This window comes from Coturnix japonica, chromosome 2 (assembly GCF_001577835.2).
Source record: "Coturnix japonica isolate 7356 chromosome 2, Coturnix japonica 2.1, whole genome shotgun sequence".
Classification (NCBI taxonomy): Eukaryota; Metazoa; Chordata; class Aves; order Galliformes; family Phasianidae; genus Coturnix; species Coturnix japonica.
In genome coordinates, this window is record NC_029517.1 from 6,933,560 (window position 1) to 6,947,932 (window position 14,373).

Sequence of the window (14,373 nt, forward strand, 5' to 3'; positions counted from 1 at the left end):
CTTTAGCGTTGAAATGGATTGGTAAAGAGTTATTTCCTAATACAACACAAAGTTAATGACCTCCCTCAGCAAATTAGGCCGCGGACTTTAAACGTGTGCTAGAAAATTCAAGTATAAATTTAACTTTTGCTCATGGAGAAAGTCATGGGGCAGTCAGACATTTCTGACGGCTGCCAGTTCAAATATCAGGTGCTCGTGATAAAGTTTATCTTGGAAATAGGCAAGACTCAGCTTAGGGAGGTGCAGATAGGAGAGCTGAAGCAGAAAGGGACACACTCTTTTCACAATATCTTGAAAGCGCCTCTGTGACTTAAATGAGTCTTTGGTAATACCCCAAGAGCAAACAACAAGGCAAATTCTGCTCACCCAACTCAGATGAGAGATCACAGTAGTGTCAATGAAACAAACATAAATGGAGTTAGAAAGACTTGCACAAATCTTCTGGCAAAAAAAGACAGAAATATTCAGAAAACACAATGATGATGGAATAAGGGTTTGAAGGGCAGAGAGAAATGTCATTGGCCACTCACACACACCTCACCAACATGATTAAATACAGCACCCAGAGAAAAGGCAAGACCTGAAGGAGGAACGCATTTCCGTGGGTGGCTGCCAAAAGATGAGGATTAGGTGCTGCTGTCCTATATCTACAGCCTGTTTGCTAACAAGAAGCAGGAAAAAACACTTCAGAGAAATAGGATTAGTAATACTAATCTCAAAGTCACGAGGAAGACGGTTTAGATATATTTGTACTTTAACAAGTATCAAGTGGGGGAAGAGAACTGCTATCATTTTTAGCTTCCTTTCTTAATGAAAAAATATTGCTGCCTTCACAGATTTATACGATCTGAAGAGAAACCAGAGTATCTGCCTTGTCTGATATTTGCTTCCCTACTCACATCTTTAAATATTCTGATTAATCTTAAGCTGGTTTTACAACTGCATGAAGGTAACTCAGTAAGGTTCTAGATGTTTTCAGGACTAAGGCAGCAATGGAAAAAGACAGAATCATATGTGCCCTTTTATAAATTCCACTTATGTATGACTGAGGGAAAGACTCAGCACGTGCTTACAAGTGTCTACAAAGGAGCTTAGAAAGATCCCAAAAGCTAGAAAAGTTGGTGGTTTCCTATCAATAGAAAGATGTGAGCTCATAGGAAACTACTCAGCACCACATTGGTGACATGGCTTGGTGGTTAACACAGTGAGACATTCTTAGCAAACACAGAAGACAAAGCAGCTCTAGCTCCATGAGGAGTCTTCTGTGGCACAATAAACTTCAGTGGGCCTCCACAGCTCCTATCCCAACCAAAGCAGCATTAGAGATGAAGTATGTCACAGTATGGAGAAGTGAACTAGATCAGAGAAAGGATACATGTGAAAGCAGCAAATCAATCTATTTTATCTGGATCAAGTCATAGAATCACAGAATCATCAAGGTTGGAAAAGGCCACTAAGATCATGAAATCCAACTATCAACCTGTTACCACCACCATGCCCACTCAATCATGTCCCTAAGACCCCATGCTGCTTCACAGAATGCAAACACAGAGACTGGGCACAAGGTAAGGGCAGGCAACAGGAATAAGTCTACAGGGATACCAGTAAGGAGAACTATCCATCAATAAATGCTTACACAATCTGAGGTTCAACACATTTTTTATAAGACAGGCAAAAATTGAGGACCTACAGTAGAGGATGAGGGGGAACAGCTACACTGTGATGATAAAAGGCTTAAAGCAGCCTGGAAAGTTTCCTTAGCCTGAAGGGCTTTGCAGAGTAATCACAAAGAACCCCAGTAAGATAGCATCTAGTGTAAAAGCATCACAGTTTGGCTCGGTGGAGTTGAAACTCTAAATTATTCCTATTTATTTCTTAAAGACAAGAATAAATAGCTGAACCTCGAAGCAAATAAGTGAGCAAGAATTTCAAACACGAAAAAGAATTTTTAATAAAATGAAACTCTCGTATATTAAAGTTTTTTTATTAGATCTAAAGAAAGGCACTAAGTACATTTTGTATTGTCCCCATAAGGCATGTATGAAGCAATGGCACCTGGAGACTATGCAATTCTTTCAAGACTAGGCAGGATATATCAGTTTGCAGTAAGCTCCAGGCTTTTATAGCTGCAGCTATGCAGAAGCTGAGCGAGGGTCAGGTTTATACAGCACCTCTGTTTCACTATTCCTCATGTCACAAGCATTTTTATTAACTCTTGTACAAAGAAAGGCTCAATTATCTGTTAACAGTAGATCAGTTCCTAAGTGTTCATTGTGATCTCTTCATAAGTGTGTAGATCTTAGATCTTTACAGTGCACTCTGTAGATTTGCTAATAATAACACACGCAGCAGACACCTGGTAAGGCTTAAACACCGTATTTATCACTGATATAAATACACCTTTGATAAGCACAAGCAACTTGCAATTTTCAAAGCAGCTTCAGGTATTTGGATTCATTTATCTGGCCTTAATGTTCACTTAGGAAGCATCTGTGGACAACTCACACTTTGGAAGACAGGCTGGTAAATACATGCCTTGCTTTTCAGCAGCACCAAGCACCAAGTCCTACTAAGGGTAGGGGAAGTTGTGCACTTCTGAACAAAGATTCAATGCATGGGACTGTTTCCTCCCTTGTGGTTGTAACCACAAGGCCTCCCATCCAACAAATACCAGTCCATCTGAAATGTGAAATAAATACGAGCAGGACAATTATTTATACTAAATCTTCTTCATGTGGTTGGACCATAAGAAGTGGGCTCATAGTTATCAGTTTTATATAAACCTTTACATTGCCAGGCCAATGTCATAGGTCACTTGTGTCAGTAGGAATCAGGCCCTCTTTGTCTTCTGTGCATGCAAGCATAACATTGCAAATATTTACCCAATTAGATAGTTAGCTCCACCCAAGTATGAGCAAACAAAAACAACTGCTCATAGCATTCCAGAGAAACAACACAGCACGAGAACAAAGATTTCCACACGCAAACACAAGCAACTAACTTACCACAAAACAGCAAAGCCAGCAGAATTTTTAATCGTAAAAAAAGAGGGGCAAGTTCTCTTTGTAACAACAAATCTTTGTGCTGATCATTCAAAAGCAGGAGACAGATGCCTGCTTCATTTTTCCAACTGAGATTCCTCTAGTGAATCAGGGAAGAGTAAATATGTAATGAAGTTTAACAGATGCCATGGTTGGTGGATTAGAAGACTTCTAGGATGGACACAAAAGCATTTTAGCATCTGGGATGACATATAAAAGCATTTTATCTTCAGAAATGTTATGTATATGTCTCCTGTTTCCCCAGATTGAGGCATCACTCTTAATTCCTTGTTTGTTTCTCTCTCACCCTACGCATGATGTAAGAAACAAGTAACACCGCAGAGGTTAATGCCTGTTTGTCAGGAGGTCTTTTTGCAATCACAATTTCTGAACCTCTGCAATGAAGGTATCAATCTCATCGTTACTAACGCCACCAATCCCTGACACTGTGTGTGAGTCAACTCACAAACAAACCTGACCAGACTGAAGCCCGGGTGGCTGCTGGACCTTCTGACTGTACTGTGTGATAGCAAGGTATAAACATACAGCTGCCCTCTGACCTCAAAGCTTCAACACAGCCTACTTTAGAATTTACATCTGGATACAGAAAGCAAAAGCTTTTGCTGCAGTCAGAGGAGAGAAGCAGGCACCTCCCAGGCCAGCCCAGATGAAGATCTGTCAAAGAACTATTTCCCTCTGCTGCCTGCAAAGGCAACTGGAACCTGGGCTTGAACAGAGGCAACCCTATGAAGTGGGTTGCTCTGAGAAGGCTGAGTGAGTGCAGTGCATGTTCCTACACCACAGGCTGTTCTCCTGGATTTTCAAATCCAGTAAGCCTGAAGAACACAGTAAGCAAAGCTGGCAAAGTGCAGCTCAGATCATTAACAAGCTGCAATTTGCAGAATCTTAACCTAGCATTTGATTTAAGATGACTCTGTTAGCAATACCTGTTAAAAGAAAAAAGTAAAATTTACTATGGCGTGTTTGAAACAGTTGTATAAGGATCACCCAGAGAACAATAGCAAGACCTATATTAGCATATAGCCAACAACATAGCTCATAATTGTGTCTCTGACTTAACATGCAAGTGGCCTGATCTCATTATTACAGTCAAAGTGTGTTTCTTTACGAGTAAAAGCTGAAAGGTTTGGCTCTAAATAAATACATTTTTCAGCACATTCTGGCTCCAGCAATTTCTAAGCTATCGCCCCAGGTAAAGTTTTAGGCCTCTCACGTGCGGTGCTTCTTTAAAGTTCAGTTTGGCAATCTGAAAATCCTACAACCTCAGTACAGTGAACTACACCGAGGAGTACTGCTGATGTCACTGTGAAATGGGAATCTTGAGGTTCTACCTGAAAAGGGGCAATGTTTAAACAGCTAATCATGATGCAGAGAGACAACACATTTCCATGTCATATCGTGCAGTAATGTGTACACAAGTTCTCTGTCTGATGTCTTTGCTCTGCACTGGTCTTCATGGCTGTATCATAGAATCATTTGTGTTGGATGGAACCGTTGAAGTCCATCTGGTCCAGCTCCCCTGCAGTGAATGTGGACACCTACAGCTCCATCAGGTGCTCAGAGCCCCATCCAACCTGACCTTGGGTGCCTCCAGGGATGGGGCATCCACCACCTCTTTGAGCAACCTGTGCCAGTGCTTCACTACCCTTATTGTAGTGAATACTGCAATGCTTTTCCCAATGCTCTGTTCACAGCTGAGACTGTTCTCTGAATATGAGTCTACAATATGATAGGAGAACAAATCAAACTTAATCTCTTGTGCTTCAAGGTGAGCTTAGCTCTACTTATGTTCTCAAAATAGTTCTCTGGCCTCTTTCAGGTAGTTCTAATGAGTCCTACAAGATGAGCTACCTATGTCCCTATGTACTTTTTATTTATGTTTTTTTAAGCAGTATGAATTGGGCAGAGCCATACTACATAGAGAGCTCTGGACAAAAGTGCTTTCCATCGTGGCTCTTGAACTCCCAATCGCTGCGCTCTGGAGCTTAAGGAAAATAAAGATGGAGAGATGTAACCATGGTGTGTGATACTGAGTCTATTCCTGGTAGCTACAGCCCTGCTATTTATAGTTATTGCTACAGTAAGGCCAGGCAAGGAAGGAGAGAGCAGAGAAGTGCTCATTGGATTTAAATCCTACCTGTCTCATCAGACATCAGTGCTACAGCTAGTTCTCCCAGACAGGAACAGTCTTTCTACCTGACACAGTGAAATGAGTTTGGAAAATGAAGATGCTGCAAGGATCCTTCTTCTCCTCTCTAACTACTTGTTGCTAGTGTGTAACTAAAGGAAATAGTGTCACTTTATGTATCCCCTGCTGTACCATGAGGAAATTTAAGGATTTGAGCATGTAGTGGGGGAGTAGCTCCTTCGTGGCAGATTCATGGTTAACCCTACCAGCTACCATACGCATTCACAAATTATCTTTCCCAAACCAAGGTTGGAAGATTTCCATTCTGAGAGGATAAAAAGTGCTGGAATTGTATACCACAAGAATAAGGCTGTCAGGGGAACTTATTTCACATTACAATCTTTGTGGACATTCTCATTTCATTCAATGAGACTGCCTGAGTCCCAAGAAAGAAAGTGAAGAATATTTGAGCTGATGACCAGCCACGGCTGCATGTCAGAGCCCTTCCACGTACAGAGAAGCCCCTTCAGGATGATTTGTAAGCATCAGATATAGGAATGTACTTTTGCAATTTCTTCTCCAGGCAAGTAATGTTTCCATCAACAATAATCTATAGAAAAGACGATGTTTCTTTTGCTGAGTTTTTTAACAGCACATCTGTTATTTATGTCACCTATATTTTAGACTATTATGACTTGGACTACTATTATAAAGAGCTGGCCAACCTCACTAAGAAGCATTTTGTTGCTAACACAACAACAAAAAGTACTTTTTCCTAGTGAAATTTAGATCAAATCACCGCCTTGAATATGAAGTCTGGATTGACTGAACTACACAGAACGACGGCGATGAATGAAGTTGCAGCTGAGACAAAGACACTGTCTTTGTGTCAGGACAGAGGTTCATTGAGAGTGAGTCACTCCCCACAGCTGTATGTGGGATGCTGATTAGCTAATTATATGATAGCTGCTACATGAATTTATAGACACTTGAAGGCTGCAGCCTCCATATAATTGTTCTTTCTGTTTTGCTTTGGTAGGAAAGCAGCTAGAGAACGGTCTGTAACCAAACAACAAAAAACCCCCCTTCATTTGTCATATGCCCTGCATGATATTAACTGCAGAAAGAAACAGCTTTGTTAGGGTTTTATTTCCATGCTAAGACTCCAACTTCCGTTTGTCACCCTCGGATTATAGACTAGCAGCAACATTTTTATGTTCTGCTCGCTGTGGGTGACTCACATTATTACAGACTAACCACCAACACACTCTGTTTTAACCCCTTTGTTTTACATGCCTGAAGTGTTCTGGCTAGGTCTTGTTTTGTTGGGAGCCTGTCCTTTTTGCATACTGCTTATTCTACCATGTAATCACTCTCTGTACTTCTCCTTTTAGCTTTTAATGAGATCCCGCACTCAGACTTACACAACTTCACCAAATCAGGCTACAGGATTCTGCATCCACCTTGCTATGGAGGTACTGTGATCTCTGAAGAAGCATCATGCAACATTCAGGCTTCAGTGAAGGTTCCAGAGAATTCACACCACTGCACTGAACACAAAAGCAAACAATTCAGTCTGATATATTGCAACTCACGACAAGAGATTTTTTGAACTATTGTGCATAAAGTTGGCATCAGGAATCAAACAAAGCATGTCACTAAATCCTCTTATGGAGACACAGGAGATTAAGGTTTAGGTTATGACCGGGAAAGTCTCTTTTCTCTGTATCAATAGGAAAAAGCCTGAAAGGTGAATAAAATTCCAAAGTCTTTAGTGAAGCAGAGGGAGAGCAGTGTTAGATCTTGTCCAGCAGCAAGGAAAATGATCATTTCTGTGGTTCTCTGCCTTCTCTCAGCAGCCAGCTCAGTTTTTGACTCAGTATGAATAGGAAGGAATGCAAAATGCCTCAGTATCCCACTCAAGGTTTCCTTCCTAAGAGGCCCAGGAAACAACCTTTGCGAAACTCATTTTGCCACGTTTCAGAATGTCAAAGTTTAATGCAGAAGGCAGGAAGGAACAGGTGAAATTATTTATGTAATGAGTAGTGATGCTGAGCACTTGCAGATTCTGCTCTCTTTGCTCAGGAATGAGATAAAAATAACTGTCATTAATCTCACAGAGACACATGAGAACTTCTTTCCAGAAATAACCGTTCAGCATAAAATTTCAGGCAGTAATCAAAGCTTTCTGAGGCCAAACCCTTTTTAGGATACTAAAAGGAAACACAAACCATAATGAGTGTAAAACAACATAAATATGATGGGGCATTTAACCTTTATTCTAAGCAGATGATTTCAGGAAACACAGCTCAGGCCAATTTCTCACTTTTTGCACATTCACATTGCTGCCATTGGTTTTACCATATCACAAGTTGGTCTCTGCCATCTGAGAGAAGCCTGATGTAAGAAGGAGGAAGGGAGACGTACCCACAAGGAAAGGAAAACACAGCATTAAAAAAATGCTTAACAGGCTCTTTCAGGAGAGAAAACCAGCAGACGCACCACAAGGGAATTTGAACTCTGCACAGGCACTGAGGGTATAGGTAAGATATAGTTATATTTCCAAATAAAGGAGAGATGTAGCACAAGCAAGGATGAATTAGTGTTTGTTTCCCTGAGGTTAGCTCCAGAAAGAGATTTCTTACAAAGATGGGTTGTTTTATCTCAGATCTGCAGTCCTGCTGGTAAATCCTGAAGATTCATCAGCAAGGAAAACTTCCCAGGCAATGAATTCTCGCCCTCGGAGTTGCTGAAAGTAGCACTTAGCAGTCCAGGAAAAGGGATAAACTGCCTGTGTCAGTTCAAAAGGTGTACCTGGTTTCTGTGAAGGGAAGAGTTGTATCTGCATGTGATCTCCTGGAACAAATCAAGTGTTTCTGCAAAGGAAAAGGAGAAAAAAAAAAAAAAAAAAAAAGAAAAAAAAAAAAGAAGAAGAAGAAGAAAAGGAAATGAGTGGTACAATGCAAAACACAATTGCAGTGTGAGTAACTTACAAGAGGCAGACCTGGGCTCATCCAAAGCTGGTCACTAACGTTAACATTAACAGGAAAATATTTGGCTCTTCTGCCCCATCCAACAGCGGCATTAAGACTTCATCCACCACAGAGCCAAGTGTCTAGTCCAAAGGGGCCCTATGCAGTACGCTCAGCTATCCCAACTCTTTGCACACCAGCAGGAACTGACGAGATTAGAAGGAATAACTACATCCCAGGTTGATTTTTTCACTTTACCATACACAAAAGACCTGTTTCTTTCCATGTGTTTTATTGGCATTTGTTACACTAAACACACTGGTGAAATATAACCAGGTTGAACACAGACCATGGAGCAACTGCGAAGATATTCTTAAATCCTCAGTGTCATCACTCAGGAAGGCACTGGGTCCTGTGCTCCTTCCAACTGCAAGCAGGGCATGCCTCGTGTGAAAAAGAAGCCTTGCTGGCTCCAGTGAGCCCAGCTAAAGAAACAAGAAACACGGTTATTCTTACTGTACCAACACACTCGTCCCAATGTGTCCCAGAGAAATGACATCTTAAAAAAGAAACCGTGCAGCTACGCAGATGTTTTCTAGTGCTAGACAGGGTATCATGTACAGCATCCAGACAGCCATCTCTGCTCAGCCAGACCCCTGCAGAGAGAGGATTTAGATGCATTTTAGTGACTCTGCACTGGGCTGGATGCACCCTGGCCTAAGCTTTGGCCTTGCTGGGACAACAGCTGTTCAAATTCTCACTGTGGAAACATTACATGCTCAGAGCCACCTGGGCAACCCACGGCCTTCAGCACATGATCTGCCCACACAGTCCTGGCTTTGGAAGGATCTCCTCGCAAAGCTATTTTAGACTTGTGTAGGTGTGGCGCTGAGTGGCCATAGTTTAATGGGCAGGGTGGTGATAAGGTGATGGTTGGACTTGATCTTAGAGGTCTTATCCAACCTTAACTGCTCTAGGGTTGTATGGAGAGTGAGCAGTACACATACTTTAACCTTCAGGAGACACCACACAGAGCCAGGTGCCATCTCCTGAGTGCAAGCCTGTTCAGACCAGGCTGTAGGGGCCACAGTCACCATCATCAGTCACCACTGCCATCATTGTGTGCTGTGGAAAGACATGAAACTGTCACAGAGTGTCCAAAGGTGAGCTGTGGAGATGAGGTGTCTGGAGGACAGGCTGAGGGAGTTGGGTTTGTTCAGCCTAGAGAAGAGAAGGTTGCGGGGTGACCTCATTGCAGCCTTTCAATACCTGAAGGGAACTTAGCTCCCTAGGAGGGGATGTAAACTCTGGAAAGGGCTTGACAATGACATAGGACTACGGGGAAATGGTTTTAAGTTAAAAGAGGGTAAGAGTTTAGGTTTGGATGTTTAGGGGGAAGGTTCGCACTAGGAGCAGTGGTTAGGCCCCTGGAAGCAGGCTCCCATGAGGTGGTGGCAAGCCCGTTCCTTGGAGCGTGTGTCAAGACCAGGTTTGGACGGGGCTCTGGGCAACCTAATCTAGTAAGGGTGTATGTTCTTGGTGGGCCCTGCCAGGCAGGGGGGTTGTGGAACTAACAGTGGAAACTCCTTGAGGTCCCTTCCAACGCCGGCGTCATTGCTGTGGATTCCTGTGATAATTTCCTCCCCTTCCTCCATTCCCCCGCTGCGCTCCTCGGCCGTCACCCGGCGGACAGGGGTAGCTGTGAGGAGGGGGAAGGCCGGGCGCGTGGTGTGTCCCACACCAATAGATCAATCCGCGCCGGCGCCATTGGGCCGCGTCCGCTCACCCCAGCGCTGGGCGGCGCGGCGGGGCTGTAGCGCTAACTCCCAAAAAACCCTCGTTCTCCGCTCCCGCCCTCGGAGCGGCGTGAGGCGGAGGGCCGGCTTCGGGCAAAGAGCGGGCGGGGACGCGGGCATACGCCGGAAGGTCGAGGCGGCGTCGCACCGCCTGACCGCCCACGCGCGATCGGCCGGCGCGTGTATAAACCTTAACGCCCGGCAGCGGGCGCGAGCGCGTGGCGGCGCGCCTTCCTAGGGGCTGAGGTGAGCGGCGGCGATAGCGTGGGATAGCCGGCGGGGAGGAGGGCGGCTCTGCTTGCTGTTGTCACCTGCCGCGGCCGTGCTGACAGCCGTCCCGCTAAATCTCCGGAGCTCGGCCGGGCCATGCCCCGGCTGGAAAGAGCGGCTTCCTGAGCTGCTCCTGCGCGGCCCGAGCGCGGCACGCTGCACGGCAAGGAGCGGCCCTTAGCGGCGCCCCACATGCAGCCCATCGCCAGCGCTGGACGTGCGGTACGGGACGCTGCAGGTTGTTCCGCCACGACGTGGAGGCAACACTTAGTGCAGCGCAGCCTCGTTCTGTTCGTGGTGGGAGCCTTCATGGCGCTGGTGTCTTTGAACCTGGCTGCAGATCCAGCGCAACGTCACGTTGTTTCCCGACGAGGTCATCGCCACGCTCTTCTCCTCCGCCTGGTGGGTGCCGCCGTGTTGCGGGACAGCGGCAGGTGAGTGCGGTGTACCCCCAATTCCCACCCCATATCCACCCTACGTATTCGGAGCTCGGATCGCTCCCGTCCCGCCGCCGCCCCCTCTGCACTAAATCCAGCGAACCAGCCCCGCACCGAACCTCAGAGGTGAGGCCCGGCGGTATACCCACACCCCCGCCCGACCTACCAGAGCCCCCGCTAGACAGCACGGGCCGGTGACAACAAGGAAAATCACCGTGCGGGGCTGTGCGGGGTCCAGGGCTGCGTTACCTGCGGGGTGTCAGAGCTGTCATATCGCTGCTAGAGTCCTCCCTCCCACTCGATACCTTACCGCGCCAAAAGAGTCTTGTGCTGTTTGTGCTCCTGCTGAAAGTATGAATGATACTGGGCTCGTGTGAACCTAATGAGGTGCAACAGTGCGGCAAAAAGTGCAAGGTTTCTGCACTGTGGCAGGAAGAGACCGCCAGGCACCTGTAAAAAAAAGTGGCCTTGAGACGCAGCTCGCAGAGAGAAGGACCTGGGGTCCTGAGGGACGAGAGATCTCAAACAAGTGAGCCAGCAATGGGCCCTGGCAGCTGGGAAGAGCCAATGGAATCCGGCTCCATCAGGAGAGGGTGGTAGCAGGATAGGAGGTGATTGTCCCTCGCTACTTGGCTCTTTGTGATGCCCCATCTGTTTGACTGTGCCAGTATGTGGAGCGACCTCAGTTACAAAAAGACAGAGGATTTTGAAAGGGTCCAGAGAGACAGGAAGATGAAAAAAGGGCTGGAAGCACTCCCCAATACAGAGGCCACCTACGTGCAGGCCTTCTCAGTACATCCACGCCCCAAAGGTTGCGGGGTGACCCTCATTGCAGCTTTGTGCCAGTATCCTGAGGGAAATTACTCCCAGGATGGGAGTAACCTGGAAAGGGCTGGACAATAAGCAGGACAACGGGGAAATGGTTTAATTAAAAGAGGAAAGGTTTAGGTTGGATGTTGGGAAGTTCTTCACAAAGGTAGAGTGGTTGAGGCCCTGCGAACATGCCCAGGGACGTTATGGACCACGTCTGTGGAGGTGTCAAACCAGTGTTATGGGTCTGGCACTGACAGAAATGTAATAGTTGTGGCCGCATGGCAGTGGGGTTGGAACACAGATCCTTGAGGCCCCCAAGCACGGCGCCCTCCACCTCGCTCCTCACCACCCTGCCACGCACCCACACCCCCCACCCCCCCTCCCCCTCTCACCCCACCTGACCCAGTGACGATCCAACACACATCACAGGCTGATGGTGACACTTCCCAAGTCCACCCGCTATCATTAGATACAAAACTTCATGTGGGGTCATTGCGAGCAATAGGCTGAGTAAGATGCCGCAAGAAGTATATTAGCTCTGCAAGCATCCTTTTAGGTCCATCGCAAATAGAATTGAGAGAGCACAGCAATAAATAATAAAAAAATAGCCGTGCACAAGAATAAAGATACATTGCCTATCCCTCGTAAAAGCTCTTGATTTGCTTTATTGGAGCAATAGCAAACAGTAGAAAGTGATGCATTCTTATGGAAGAAAAGGAGCTTTGAGACTACGCAGCCGATCACACCCAGCACCCACTACAGGATCGCCAGCAATCCACATCTCTGCTTTACAAGGTTCAAAAAGAATATACTCTTTAAGAAGTCATATAGGCTTTTTATTTTTTTCATTTCGTAGGCTGTAATATGAAAGGTTTATAATAATCGCACACTTCGACTCCACGCCACGCTCATAAAGTAGCTGTATTCGGTGCATCACTTAAAAAAGAGCATAATGCTTAGTCTTGGCAGCGCATAATATCTAATAGTAATCGGTGAAATAATGCACTGTATAATGGTTAAATATAATAAATCTTGCTTGCCTTTTGTCAGCTGTCGTTGGCCTGCCTGTACCCTGCATTGACCAGCCAACTTGGGGAACCACAGCAATCAAAAGAGTAGTGGGCGAGCGTTGATGCGATGTAATAGCATTTTCGTTGGCATTAATTCATGGCAATGCTGTATCCTTCACCTCTGTTTTTTGTTGCTTGATGTGTTTTCGTTCGCATGTGCCCGTGAGCGCCCGCAGCCTAAAGGGAGCTGCCCAAAGGGTAAGATAATCTGTTTGCCCAGCTAGATAACTTTAGGACTGCAGAACACATGCAGTACAGTGCAGTGTTGCTCTGTGATAGGGTTCCCATTGTTCAACTTTGAAGTAGGTATGATGTCTGGTATGGGGTCAATAGACCAAAGACATCATCTGCTTTGGCATACTAGTTTGCAACAATATAAAGAAAACATACAGCTTAATCTGTGTGCTGCCCTGTATTTAAAATAGTTGAACATAAGTAACTAGTGAGATCATAGAGATCACACCCCGCGCATCGTCGGTGCGATCACAGATGATCAACTCAATTTCAACCCCCCTGCTATGTGTCAGTGGTCACCACCACTCAGACCAGGCTGGGCCCAGAGCCACATCCAGACCAGGCTTTGAATGCCGCTGCCGGATGGGAATGCAATGCCACAAGTTAATTCAGTAAATAGATTGGGTTGTTTGGGTTGTTTTGTGTTGAATCTTGTGATTTTGAGCCAGGAAAGAAATTAGCAAGGAGTGGGTTTTACTTGCAGCATTTAACAAGAAAATATAAAAAACTGCACCAGAAGTTAAGAAAATGTAATTATCAGTAAGAATAGGTGCTCATTGTTTCAGGAAGTCTAGTGACTGGAGTACAACGTGTAGCAGCCAACAGTAGAAGGAGCAATTACTCAGCAGGTGCGTGATGGACGCTAGAATTCTTAAGTGTAGTTGTCTAAAATGTGTAAAATCATCCGCACTTTCCATTTGCAATAGGATGTCAGCTTAGATTTGAACAGGATTGTCCTTACACATCGTCTTCCAGATCTAACTAGATTTGCCAACGAAGCTCCAGCGTAAAAGCAGCCTTAATCGTGGGCTTTGGTGGACGTTTGGAAGATCTGTTCAAGAATGTGGGGCCTCGGGCTTGGAATCCATAATAGCTAATTTGTAGCAACCTGATAACCGCAGTTCCTTGTATATCATGGTGTTAAGTAAGTTTATGGCTTTAAAAATAGTAGTTCAAACTCTTGTAAAAAAAATGAGTACACAGGTGTTGCCTCTCTCTAACTTATTTCGCTTCTTGTTTAGTAGGTATGATCATCCCCAGATTTCTAATAACATTCCGTTCTTGGCTTCCATGTATGATTTTCTCAGGAGGTCGTGACGCGGGAGACAACATAGGACGCCACCGGCTATGGATCGATTGTGGTAATACATTTCCTTTTAAACATCCAAATAACTTTGTCATTCATATGTCCCAAGATACAAACTATGCCTTAAGGGTGTGACTCACAGATTGAGAGAGGAATAGGTGGTCTTCATAAGACTGAAATGTTAAACATAACGCTGTGTTGCCAGTTAGAGTTAGTGAATGTGTCTTGCAAGTTGTTTGAGTGCCTCTGCTATATGGAACCTTTTCCTCCAACGAGCCTAAATAAGTAAGTGAATCAGTGTACGCAAATCTGATCAGGTGTCTTAATTACTCCCTTCTATCAGCAGTTGACCATTATGTCTAAGGTTAGCTAGAACTGAGTAGGTAGATAGGCGCTTGCTCTAATCATTTACTAAAGCATCTTTTCTTGTTCGTAGGAGGAAATTACATCCTTCGATGAAAGCCTTAACACATTCATCATCTGGAATTTAAATATCCTCTTTGG

At 45.0% G+C, this 14,373-nt stretch overlaps 1 protein-coding gene across 1 annotated transcript in view; it reads left to right on the top strand.

Moving 5' to 3' along the window:
• Nucleotides 1-10,410: 10,410 nt before the first annotated feature.
• The window catches only part of INSIG1 (insulin induced gene 1), a 10,801-nt gene continuing 6,838 nt past the window's right edge, over nt 10,411-14,373 (top strand). Inside the window, exon 1 of the mRNA XM_032442960.1 lies at nt 10,411-10,662. The gene's annotated coding sequence lies outside the window, so the exon portion shown is untranslated. The remainder of the gene's footprint in view (nt 10,663-14,373) is intronic.